The 13,125-nt window shown below is 41.0% G+C and overlaps 2 long non-coding RNA genes across 2 annotated transcripts; both read left to right on the forward strand.

Annotated features, from left to right (window-relative positions):
- The first annotated feature begins 5,592 nt into the window (after nt 1-5,592).
- LOC117447324 (uncharacterized) lies at nt 5,593-6,908 on the forward strand. Its single transcript, XR_004552215.2, has 3 exons — nt 5,593-5,872; nt 6,162-6,298; nt 6,815-6,908. It is a non-coding gene; the product is annotated as an uncharacterized lncRNA (long non-coding RNA).
- A 229-nt stretch (nt 6,909-7,137) lies between these two features.
- Nucleotides 7,138-7,403, forward strand: LOC139433847 (uncharacterized). Its single transcript, XR_011643252.1, has 2 exons — nt 7,138-7,192; nt 7,354-7,403. It is a non-coding gene; the product is annotated as an uncharacterized lncRNA (long non-coding RNA).
- Nucleotides 7,404-13,125: the final 5,722 nt, after the last annotated feature.

The following is a 13,125-nucleotide window of genomic DNA, read 5'->3' on the forward strand; positions in this document are numbered from 1 at the left end:
ACAGCTCAAAAAATACAATTGTTAAGGGGATGCAGACCAGAGAAAGACTTTCGTCTTGTTTACATCAGGGTCCCCCATTTCCAATTCATCATATCATTTAAGACATATAAGACATATTTGACATACAGATGGCTTATTTACAATTTACATACAGGTGGTTTTTTTACATACAGATTGCTTATTTACAATTTTCATTTTAGATTTCGTTCTAATACATCCTAACCGGACATTTAAGACATACCAAATCTACAAATATACAGTTAGTAACATAGTCTAAAATGCGAGCAGTGTTGGGAAAGTTCACTTTCTACATGAACTAGTTCAGTTCACAGTTCACACATTTTAAAATGAACTAGTTCAGTTCATAGTTCATAATTCAAAATGTTGAACTAAAGTTCATGGTTTCAAAAATGAACTAATTTATAGTTCATAGTTCTTTTTTCAATACGTTGCTGCGAGCTATTATTTGTCTCCTGTACGATGTTAATGGGCCATTTCAATGTTTACAATATCCTCAGAGGGCCGTACAAGTTATTGACCTCTGCTTAAAAAAACTAAAATCACAGCCCATTCATTTCATGCTGTGCAAAGAAAAAGCAACCTCTTAATCCAGATATCTCACCATGACTCGCGCATGCATGCACGTGCACGGTGTGGCGTGACCACCAAAACAGAAAGATATGGACACAAGATGTGTGCAAATGTATTTAGTTTCCTATCCATGTGAACATGATTTAAGTGGGGGGGGGGGGGCTAACCTCCTCTAGGGGGGTCCGGGGGGCATGCTCCCCTGGGAAGATTTGTTGCACTTTGAGAGCAACATTAGGAGATATATGGACACATCTCTCAACACCCAAACACAACTGTAAGCAGATTTTCTTTTAATTTATGGATATTTGACAAATCACTCCCCTTTCAAACTGTATTCTTCTTTATTAATAACTGTCATATAGTATTTTATACCTGTTTACTTTATTCTCTTATTTTTTTTATAACTATAATGATCCTATAAAGATGTGCCTTTACCTCACTGGTTGTAGACAAAGCTTCTTATATTCGTTAGCATAGCTAGCTAACCAGATGCTAATGATAACAACACAGTTATTGACTGTCTGATCAGTGTGACAGATGAGCAGATCGCCACTGGGCTTTCAACTAAAGACACAGACACGCAGAAACTGCGGCATGTGTATGGACTTATCGGTACTGCCATTTCTGAAGTGCTGGAGCGGCGTTCTGGTGCTCTCCGTCAGAACTGCACCCCTGTCAGTCGAGACATATACCACGTGATGACACGTTAGGCTCGTGTTGTGTTCAAGGACCCTGACCTTGGCCAGGAAAAACAGGTACTCGCTTGTTTAATTTTTTTGCGGTCTAGATTTCTTTCATTTTTTTATTTTTTGCGTGTGTTTATAAATTACCTCGAAGGCCGTACCAAATTGTCTCGCGGGCCGTATACGACCGGAGGCCGGAGGTTCCCCACCCCTGCCGTAGAGTCTCACTCTGAGCGAGTGCTGCTGCAGCTGCTCTCGGCTTCGTCCATACTAATTCATTCATTCATTCAATGCTCGCCGGTTCCGCGGTTCCACATTGTTTGTTGTGAGGAGTCTGATATATTTAGTATATTTATATTTTAGTGCGACAGCCAGGGGTGACAGGCGCGTACGCGTCACAGGCAGCTTGCTGTTGCCAGATTGGGTGGTTTTCCGCATTATTTTGAAGCCTAGTTTTAACTGGGTTTTCGGCTGAAAGGCATATGAAATCTGGCACACTTTTGAACGCCGTTATAATACAGTGCTGAGAATGAACGCACTTTTGAACGCCGTTATACAGCGCTGAGAATGAACGCGTTCTTAATTACGTTTATCTAGCGGAAATACAGTACGTTCAGTTCACGTTCGCCCAAAATATGAACGCGTTCATGAACGATCGTTCATTGAACGCGTTCAGGTACATCACTGAATGCGAGTATATACATAGATGGGGGGGGGCTGTCCATTGGACGACAGGTTGAGATGTGTACCATTACCGGGGCCAGTTTTGCAATGCTCTCCCCCGAAGGTGCTCTTTAAGAGAGGTTTTGAAGGTAAGTAAAGTTTTACTTTCCTTTACAGTTGTGGGAAGAGCATTCCACCTTGATGTGGCATAATTTCGAAACGTGTATTCCCCCTTTTTTGTGCCAAATCTGGGTTTCACATGATTTGTGGAGCTCCCTCTGGTGTTATGATCATGGTATTCCTTGACCTTTGGGAAGAACTTTGACATGTACATGGGTACCATAGAGGTGTAGTGGATCTTGTAGACCAGGCCCATTGCAAGTAGCTGTACTCTGTCATCTACTCTAAGCCATCCTAGGTTGTCAAAGTGGGCAGAGGTGAGGTGGGTTCTAGATGAAAGGTCAAGCAGTAGTCTGACCAGTTTATTTTGCGATGTTTGAAGTTTTATTTTTAGCGCCTTGGAGGTGCTATGGTACCATGACGTGCAAGCATAGTCATAGTATCCTTGAATGAGTGCTCCTGCCAGAGTTTTCAGGGTGTTTTTGTTTACCAGAGAGGAGATCCGAAATGTAGTTCTTTGATTGACTTTTTTTATTACATTGGATGCCATTTTGTCACAGGAGAGGTTTGCCTGAAGAATAGATCCTAGGTATGTAATTTCCTTCTTACTTGTGACAATAATGTCACCCACTGCAACTGAGAAGTCGTCGTATTTGCTGAGATTATGTTTCGAAACCGAAGAGAATGGACTCTGTTTTACCCAGGTGTAATTTATTATCGGCGAGCCAGGTGCAGATTCTGCCGAGCTCGGAGCTGAGAGTTTTTTCAACCTGCAATCTGCTCCTGTCAGAGACCAGCAGGGCTGAGTCGTCCGCGAACAGGAACAAGTTGCAGTCACATGCTGATGACATGTAATTTGCATAAATTAGGAACAGTAACGGACCTAATATGCTTCCTTGTGGAACACCACAGCTCACTGGGAGGGGGGGGGACAGAGTACCGTTTACCTCCACCATCTGTTCTCTCCCCTCCAGGTAGGATTGCATCCAGCTCACCGATAGTTTATCAAAACCAATTGCTTTTAGCTTGTCAATCAGAATGGGGTGATTGCCAGTGTCGAAAGCCTTTTGTAGGTCCAGCATCACCATGCCGCAGTACTTGCCCTCGTCCACCTCTTGTTTGATGTGGTCGCTCAAATAAAGAAGGCATGTGTCAGTGGAGTGGGATGTTCTAAAGCCAGCGCCTTTCAGGAAACCCAAGGTCGCTTTACAAGTCGGGTAGGGGGGGGGGAGTAGGGGAAAAAAGGCAGACAGGTTAAGGGGGGTGGGGGGGGGAAGTAGCGGAAAAATAAACCTATTAAACTAACTATACAGTGGAGAAAGCCTTGGTAAAAAGGTGCGTTTTGAGCGCTTTTTTTAAAATGTCCAGGGTTGAGGCGCTGCGGATTTCGGGGGGGGAGAGAGTTCCAGAGGGTGGGGGATGCCACACTGAAGGCTCTGTCACCAAAAGTCCGCAACCTGGTGCGGGGGGTGGAGAGGAGATCCTGTCCAGATGATCTTAGCTTCCGGGATAGAGTGTGGTAGCGGAGAAGGTCAGACAGGTATTGGGGGGCGAGGGCATGGAGGGATTTGTAAGTCAGAAGAAGGAGTTTATAGGTGATACGGTGCCTAATCATATCACTCAGTGTTGGCTTTATGTTTTTGGTCAAACATTTGTTTGTTTCACATTTGCATTTTTGTAATCAATACTTTTTCTGATTTAATTTAATAAAAATAATAATAATAATTTTCGGGGGGAAAAATATATTTCTTGGGGGTGCTTAGGGGGTGCTTAGGCAATCCTGGGGGGTGCTTCAGCACCCCCTAGCTCCCCCCTGGCGCCGCCCCTGCTGCTACCCCCCGTGACCCGACCACGGATAAGCGGGAGAAGATGGATGGATGGATGGACTATACAATAGATCCTGCAATTGAAGTATTTTCCCAGTGTGGTGTCAATACTTTTCCTTTTTTTTGGAAAGTATTGTCATACTTTTTCCAGTATTGAATGTGTGTCGATGTTATACAAAAAAAGGCAGATTTGGACATTCCTTTTGACTCAACCACTTCCAAATGTTTAACTGTACGACTGTGAAATTGTCTCTCTGGCTCATGAACAATGTCTCAGTTTCCTGGGCATTCTATAGTGCTATGGAAATGAGGAACATGCGTCATGCAAAAGACATTTACTTGGAAGCTGTGAGAAATAAAGTGCCAGGAATCTAGCTTTTTTTTGTTGATTCATCACACACATAATCCATGTCTCCTTTGAGTTTTATAAGTTTTGTCCACTGCAGCTGCCCTCTAGACGGCAAAACATGTCGATGAGTGGCAGTGGCTTTGAGTCAGGGGCGGTTCTAGCGGGGGTTAGTGGGTTGGAGGAGCGATAATGGAGGAACCACCAGACCAGAGCCATAGAGAGATAAGAGTTACGACACTCCCATAGACCTCCGTTGTAAAAAATGGCGGCGCCTACTTCCGGGGTATGGACATCGAAATAGTTCAACATATTGTCATTTGGGCGTTGGACCTCATTCACTTACATTACGGCGCGTCGATTAGTTCCAGAGGTAAGTTGCTGAAATATCGAACTCTTTTGAATTGTCAACTGTCTATATTGTATCAGAGGCCCTTTATGATGCTTATACTGGTCTTCATTTGTATATGCACAGCGTAATTATCTATATTTTATCTTGGTTATTACAACCCATTTTGCTAGCATTGCCTGCTAGTTAGCTAGCGCGACTTCCTCAGCTTTGAAGGTAAGATTTCAGTAATGAATCGCTAGCAGCTTATATATCAATGATGCTGGGTAACTAACACGCAGGATTTAGATTGATTATGTGTTTTTATTGTTATTTTGGTTTTTATCTGCTGAACCTGACTGTGTCAGCCATCCTTAGTCGGCTTTTTCTGTATAGTATGACTTTTTCTGTATGATATGACTTAACTGCTAGCACTAGTGGCGTTTGTGATAAATATTTCATTGCATTTTGGGATATACTAACATTTCATTATGTGACACGTTGACTGTACTTAGTTTTTTTTTGTACTGTTCCGTGTTAACTTATCTGTACTGTACAACTAGCCTAGCGCTACTTTTTAATGCTTGATGGCATGCTAGGATAGATTCCTTTGTGTTGTAATATACACACTAGTTTAATGATTGTTCTTCAAAGGTATTATTCAGTCTTAAACAAATAATAGCCTACTGAATAGGCTACTCTACAGCAGTGAATGAAGGGTGAGCCTAAAACATGGTCATGCATCCAAAATGTTTATTTTTAACAAAATAAACACTTAAAAAAAATAATTAGCACTTTTTTTTATTCAGCCTCATATGTCAGCCTCATATGGCTGTTGCTGCTGCTGAAGGAGGGTACTGCTGCTGAAGGAGGGGGCTGCTGCTGGAGGAGGGTACTGCTAGGGTGCTGCTGCTGAAGGAAGAGGAGGCTGGAGGCTGCTGACGGAGGACCGGGAATAGGTGTGTGGCAGAGTAAGGTGTTTGGCAGTGGCCTAGATGTTATGACCTTCGCTGCAGAGGTCTGTTGGGTCTTCTTTGCCTTCTTACTCTGACTCTTGCTGCCAAGATACCCTTTATGTTTATCCTTCCTCTCAGCCCTGATGCACTTTGATGCAATCCTTAACCTCAGCCTGATGTATGTTGAGAGGATTTTTTTTCTTCAGGTCATGGCATGAGGGCAGGTTGCTGTCCAGCAACATGGCTTCTTGTTCCAGCTGTGACACTGCATTTGAGGACTCCATGAGGGAATCGCTCATCCTCACACGGAACAGCTGCTCCACGTTCTGAACAAGGGTGAAAACCTCATCTGATGGACGGTAAAGTGCACCCCTTTTAAATTATTTTAATACCAGCAGACCAGCTCTCTCATTTATATCCTGTAGTGCCACAACAGAACCTTAGTTGTATTGCTTTTTTCACGGTGTCTTTCCCCCACCGTATCCCACCTTTTTTTGATTGCCCAAGTGCTCTAATTTGGTCTGTGTTGAAGATTTTTTGAAACTTTAGATTAATCAAATTGTGTTTTGTTTTTAATGCCGAATGAATCCTCTTCTGGTTTACCAGAGCCCTCTCGGCTCTCTTTCTTAGTAATCTCTCCCTTCTCAGTTGCCTCATTAGATCCTCCACGTGAGCCCGGTCACAACTGGCCCTTGGCAGTCTGGTCCCTGGAGCACCTGACCATGGCAAACTGGCCTCTTCATAGCTGACCCCTGACTGACTGGCTCCTGGCACACTGATCTCTGGTAAGGTGGCCTCTTGATTGTCGGCCCCTGACATACTGGCCCCTGGCAGTCTGCTGACACCTGTCTCACTCTCTCTGTCTGTGATGTCCCTTTCATTCCCTTGGAACTCCACCTCAATATCTCCCTGAATCTCTGTAGCAATAACAAGGCAATCTTGCTGTTATATGTGTATGCTGCCTTTACATGTGCACCTATTGTCGTTTAAGGGTACACTACACTCCTATAGTGACATTCATCTAAGTTCGTCTATTGGCAATGTTACAGTATGAAGAAATCTGCAGATGATCTACATGTGGTATATGCATCTTCAGAGAATCCCTGAACCCTGGTAGCTTTGAAGCTGTATAATCTGAAAGTTGCATTAGGAGTGTAGTCTATCCTTGAATTATATAACATGGGAAACATTGTTAGCTTCATATATCATACCAATGTTTGATGTGCAGTAATAGGTGTGGTCATTATTCCTGACAGCTGGAGGCATACTCCTTGACGTGAATTTTCTCCTTTTCGGTTTAGGCCGATGTATAAATACTGTTGGAACAGCATCTGGCCTCAACCTCAAATTTCCTCCTGATTTGTTGCCAATATATTGGTCGTCTTCAAAGTGTACCTGTGGGTAGGTAGGTTTGATCAGTTTCCCCTGCACACTTCAAATGTCATTGAAGAGTCATAATTCTCTACACTTGGAAATATGATGCCCTTTCAAATGTTAACAAGTCATGTCACCTCTGTGAACATTACTTACATGACAGAGTTTTCTGCTGTTGTTGTCCTCTGTCAGACACAGGTTTTGTCTGTTGACCATTGGCATCCATCTCTTCCTTCGCTCTACGTCCTTAGGAAGCCATACATCCGGAACCCCTTCTCGGATCGATTAGAGCACCCAAATGCTATGTATGACAACTGATCTATTAAAATGCAATATAAACGAAAGTGCCATAATATTTATTGTGCAAACATTTTAACATGAATATTGCTGTCCTCTGTTCAGTCTGCTCCCAACTGTATTCTCTCCCATTATTCACCACTGTTCCTATTCTTGCTCTGCTTTTTAGGGCCCAGGAAACAGATGAAGAGGATGTCCCTTTCACAAAGAACCTTCTTGTTTTTTTCAAAATGATTAGGCCCCTGGATGCCCTAGACTAGAGTTCTGTATTGCTTTTTTGTAAATAGTTGCTTTTTTGCAAATAGTTGTTTGTAAATATTTGTAAAATGCACCCACCCACAATTGTTGTTTGCACAATTATGCTTGTGCGAACAACAATTGTGGGTGGGTGCTTATTGTGCTGCAGACGTTGAAGGACCTCAGTCTCCTGAGGAAATACAGGTGAAAGGTGAGGAGAGGTCATCGCTTGGAAGGTTTTATATCCTGTGGTGTCTCAACAGAACTTAATATGAATTGCTTTATTGTCTCGTCGCTGGATCACCTCCCCCTGGCAAAGTGGCCTCGTCATTTTAATTTGTATTGTTGACAAACCTGTTTGTGTTGCTCTGTTGAACCATGGTTCAACAGAAGCTTCTGTAAATAGTTTTGTAAATAGTTTGAATATTTATCATAGTATCATTTTCAGTCTCCCACTCTCTCAATTTAATTTATCGTTTCTTTGCCCCACCATATATTTTGTTGTCCAAGGGCACTAATTTGGTCTGTGTTGAAGATTGTTTTACACTTTAGATTAATCAAAATTGTGTTTTTTGGCTGAATTAATCTTTTTCTGTTGAACCCTAACCCTCTTTGTTCTCCTTCTCATTCATTTGACTTTGTTTTGTTCTAACACACATCACTTTTTCCATACACTGTTCTTAATAAGTAATAGGCTACCAAGCTTTCCGTTGTCACCCTGCCTCTCCAAATGCAAAACTGTCAATAAAAAGTATGCAATAATGCAATTACAGCTGAAAAAGTACTTGGGTGTGTGTGTTTTTTTAATATATATATTTACCATTCAATAACGCAATCGCTGCTGTCTGTCTGTCCCATATAAGAACATGACAGCGCAGCGTAACTATACTACGGACGTGACTGCCCTGACAGTGACAACAACATAGCCTGCTTGTGCTACCACACTTTCCCCTCAAAATATCGTTAAATAACGAAACTTGTAAATATTGCCAATCCATACAAAGTGTAACCACATCATGTAAATATGAAAGCAATCTTTAAAAAATAACAGCGTTGGTTTAATCTATGACTATTTTGACCATGTTTGTGTTGTTTTTGCCATAGAGAAGCATTGCCCCGGAAGTGCGTTTTGAACTATCCCGGCATACATAAACCACGTGACCGGCTGGCGGCGACATCAAAGAGTGTCGTAACTCTTATCTCTCTATGGCTCTGCACCAGACCATCCTCATCAGATACTCGCCCCGCCCCCTTACTGTGTATCGCTCACTGATTGGACGATGCAGTGCATGCACTGATCTGATGCTTCTTGACATGAGCAGTTTCCCAGCGGAGTGAAGAAAACACATGAAACTCACGGGACTCACTCCTCAGTTTATACTGTGTTTTGTTTAAATTAATGTATCATTTATATATACAAATATGTGATATATCTGAACAACAAAGTGGTAAATTATTTTATTCATTTATTTGAAACATTTTCATGATAGATTTTTTCGTTTATACATTTTAAGAATGGCGTTTATCTTTTTTGAGAATGAGTTCTTATTTTATTTCATTTATTTGGGTCTACAACAGATGATACAAATGTATATGTCAGTAAAAGGACGTCCCATTGCTCTTAAAACTCATTTTGCTGCTTCTTGTGGTTTCCTTGCTTCTCTCCATGCTTCCCTGGTGGGAGGGACTAGTCACAGGGAAACAACACAAGTGAGGGACGCAAGGAATCCATTTAATCGACCTGAGATGCAGCCTATATCTATCTATCATCCTTCCTCCCCCCACCCCCCACAATGAATATCGACCAATCACGTTCTTGCAACAGTTTAAAAGGGGAGTAATTAGTAAAATATGCATAAAGAAAAATAAAGAATGCTATAGGTAACATAAGATAAGAATAAACAAGTTTAAATGATTTGTTATTGGTGATCATATTCTAAAGATGTTTGGATTATTGAAAAGTATACAGCTCCCTTTTATTTCAGAAGTTCCACTTTACTGATGCCTTTCTTTAAGGTTACTCTGAACATGAGCTGTGCATGCATGTATGGTACTTTCGTCCCGAGCAGCATACACAGAGAAAATCAGCCAGGACCAAAGTCCCCAGACACTGATCCCCTGGGTTTATCCCCAAATGTTCATTAACCAAAAACAAAACACAACCGCTCAGTTTCACAGGTAATTTTAGGATACCGTCAATCACAGATTCTGGTAAGGCAATGTCCAAATGTGGATTTGAAATTACACTTACCAGTTCTGAAGATGTGTTGGTATCCTGCCGACAACACCAATTTGTAAGGGAAACTTCTGCAGCAATGGAGAGTCAGGACTCAGAGAGACACGAGGAGAGTTGGAGCTTTGATGTCAACACTGATATTTATTACAAGTATACGGCCGGAGAAATTCACATCACAAGTCACAGCAGCCAGAGATTCTGACTGCACTGGTGGGTTGCCATATCAATTCTGCCGCGCCTCTCTCGATAGACCTTTTAACTAGTTCAGAGAGAGTAAACAGCATATTTGGGGAGATAGACTAAACAGCTGGGCACCCTGAATCACTTGCGTCTGTCCGAAGCCAGTGTTCCCACAGCCATAAACCATTTTGTGACCGAGAGTTGAACTGGTTTATCAAGATAGCTCGAGCATCCCATTCCTGAAGAGAGATAACAGAGCCAGGGTTGGTCGTAAACGTCAACACACAGAAAAGGTTAAATATCTAGGAGTAAAGACAGAAATATTCCCTCACAGTATCCATAAATTCATTTTGTGCTCAAAGTGCACCAGATTGATGCATTTAACTTCAACATTTAAAAATAAATCTTCCCGGGGGTGCATGCCCCTGGCCCCCCCTAGAGGAGGTGAGGTCCACCCCCAAATAAAGCAGCTTAAAATAATTAAATTGAATACATTTTATTTTAGTAAACACTGAAAACGGGTCCCACAGACCCAAACAGCACACAAAGGTTAAAGGTAAGCATGTAATAAGGTTAAAATGTGCTAAATATATACACTGCAAACAACTAAAAAAGAGGAGTAAAAGTAGCTCAAGACTTGTTTTATTTTTTGAAAGTAGCTCTCATCCTAAAAAAGGTTGGAGACCCCTGCATTAGAGGGTAAAAACTGTAACTATAAGTATCTGAAATAAAAATGTGTAATGAAACAAATACCAATAACTGTATTGCATTGTTTTCTTATGCACAATTACTTCATACTGTCTGTCTTTTTCGTCCTACATTTAGTGTGCTCCCCTCAGAAAATAACTGGCCCCAGCCTGGCCCCCCCAGTCATATTGGTCTAGAACCGCCACTGCTTTGAGTTAAATAAGGTTGTTAGTACCCTGTCATTTCCTTTAGCCGACTGCTTTATCTGATGACTAATGGAGTCATAAGGCATTTTAATTTGTGATAATTGTATTGCTACTGCATTAATACAGTCAAAAAAACAATTACATATGTATTAATATTCTAAAACAATAGTTATTTTCATGGAATACTGCTTTATTTGGCCTGTACGTATGTGAGATGTAACTGGTGATGTCATGCTGGCTTGTGGAAAAACAGTTGCATCACATTTAGATTTCTGAGATTTTTTCTATTTGTGTTTAGGTAATTGACAACCATTGCAAGCAAAATAAAAACACATGTTTTTCAAAATGTTTTGTTTGGTCATGAGTTTATCTAAATGTTTTTTTTTTATGGTTGGCATAATGGAAATATATCTGAGAAATGCTACTTTGTAAAAAAATTAAATAAAACATAATTTAAACTAGATTTACAGAAACGAAAATCATTGCTGCACCGACCTCTGTGGGATTAAGGGTTGAAGTCTGATGAACGTCTTACCACGGCCATGATCAAAGTGTCTGGTGTCGTTTGTTTTACCCGTTTACATATCGTTTTGCGGGATAGTCAGATATACTGATGACTACTCATCGGTATCAGACAGAAGATTTACAGAAGTGATTACGGCATGACAAGGTTGCCCTACTAATGCTAATTGTTGGCAGAGGTCAAGGGGTGTTATTCACCCCTGAAAACAGACAAACACAGTTTCATTGATACAATTTATAATGTAATCTGGAACATCTGCAACACATTTCTAGCAAAATAAATGGTCCAAGTTGCACAGATCAGAGTCATAAATCATCACATGGGACTCCTAGTACTAGACTCCTGGTACTAGGATGGGTTAAAAGCAGAGAACAAATGTAACCGTTTGTGCTGTGTGCTCTGCATGTGTGACCATTAAAGAGGGTTTCATCCATCCGATTCTATTCTATTCTTTCCAGGGGACACTTGACACTTAAAGTGAATGAACAGTAGTCAGCATTTTTTTGTTTGTTACCTGGAGACTTCTTATGCTTTAGTTTAGTTTGTTTAGGTGTCGTTTTTTCTCATACTGATATTCTGAACAATCTGTGCTGTTTTATTTGCTGTAAAGTGTCTCTACTGTAGGCTATTTTTATTATATGTACAGCACTTTGGCTCGACCAAAAATCGTTTATAAATGTGCTATATAAATAAAACTTGATTTGATTAGTTGCACCATTACATCGTTTCAATGTATCATCTAATAATCACAAGCAATTTCCAAAATCAGCAGTGTGGGAAATCCAATGCTAACATGGGAAAACTACTCGTGGAGTTGGAGGAAGATTTTGGTACATTTCCACTTGCAGATAAGAGACTGTAGTCAATTAAGTCCTCCTATTAATCAATAGGCTTGCTTTAGGTTGAATTGATTGTTTACCTCCAATTCTCTTGCTATTGATGTGGAAATATACAAAAGCACCGTAACACGGTCAAATGACATACCGGAAACTTTACAGGATACAAACACACACACGCTTTAAATAATATGCACACAGCGGTGTAAAGTAAGTACAATTTTGAGAGACTTGTACTTTACTTGTATCAGTATTTCAATAGTTTGCTACTTTGTTCTTCTACCACACTACAATTCAGAGGTAAATAGTGTACTTTTAATCCACTTGATTTATTTAATATATTCAGTTACTTTGCAGATTTTAATGTGAAATACAAACACTTCAATAAAACTTTAGACCTTGAGTAAAATTCACAAGTTACCCTGCAGCAAACAAAGGAAAGAAAACTAGCTGCACCTTTACCAGCTTTGATAAAAACATTAATGCATCAATAATTATAATCAAAATACATTATATATTTCTGCAATGGACCAATCTGAATAATGAATACTTTTGGTACTTTAAGAACATATTGATGCTTATACTTTGGTACTTTTACTTGAGTAACATTTTAAAGGCAGGACTTTTACTTGTAACTGAGTATTTCTACACTGTGGTACTTCTACTTGTACTTAATAACAGGTTCACTAGCAGGAACCACGCCACAACAAGGTGATGTTTGTAAGTTTATTGAAGTAACATGTGAATGATATGAGGGGGGTGAAGAGATGATCTGGGAGGACGAGCTGTGGTCCGTGCAGTGGGAGACTCAGAGTGGGGGTTCCGTCTCCGGCATGATCTGCGTGGGCTGATTACGGGCCCCCCAGACGATACCTGGGATTTAAGGTGTTAGTATACGCAGTATATAAACGTGCACCGTTTGAATATAGATGGTGACGGGCAGAGGATGAAGGGGGGAGGGAGGGAGGGATGTAGGGATGTAGGGATGTAGGGATGTAGGGATGAGGGATGGGAGGGATGTAGGGATGTAGGGATG

Source organism: Pseudochaenichthys georgianus, chromosome 5, assembly GCF_902827115.2.
Source record: "Pseudochaenichthys georgianus chromosome 5, fPseGeo1.2, whole genome shotgun sequence".
Taxonomy (NCBI): domain Eukaryota; kingdom Metazoa; phylum Chordata; class Actinopteri; order Perciformes; family Channichthyidae; genus Pseudochaenichthys; species Pseudochaenichthys georgianus.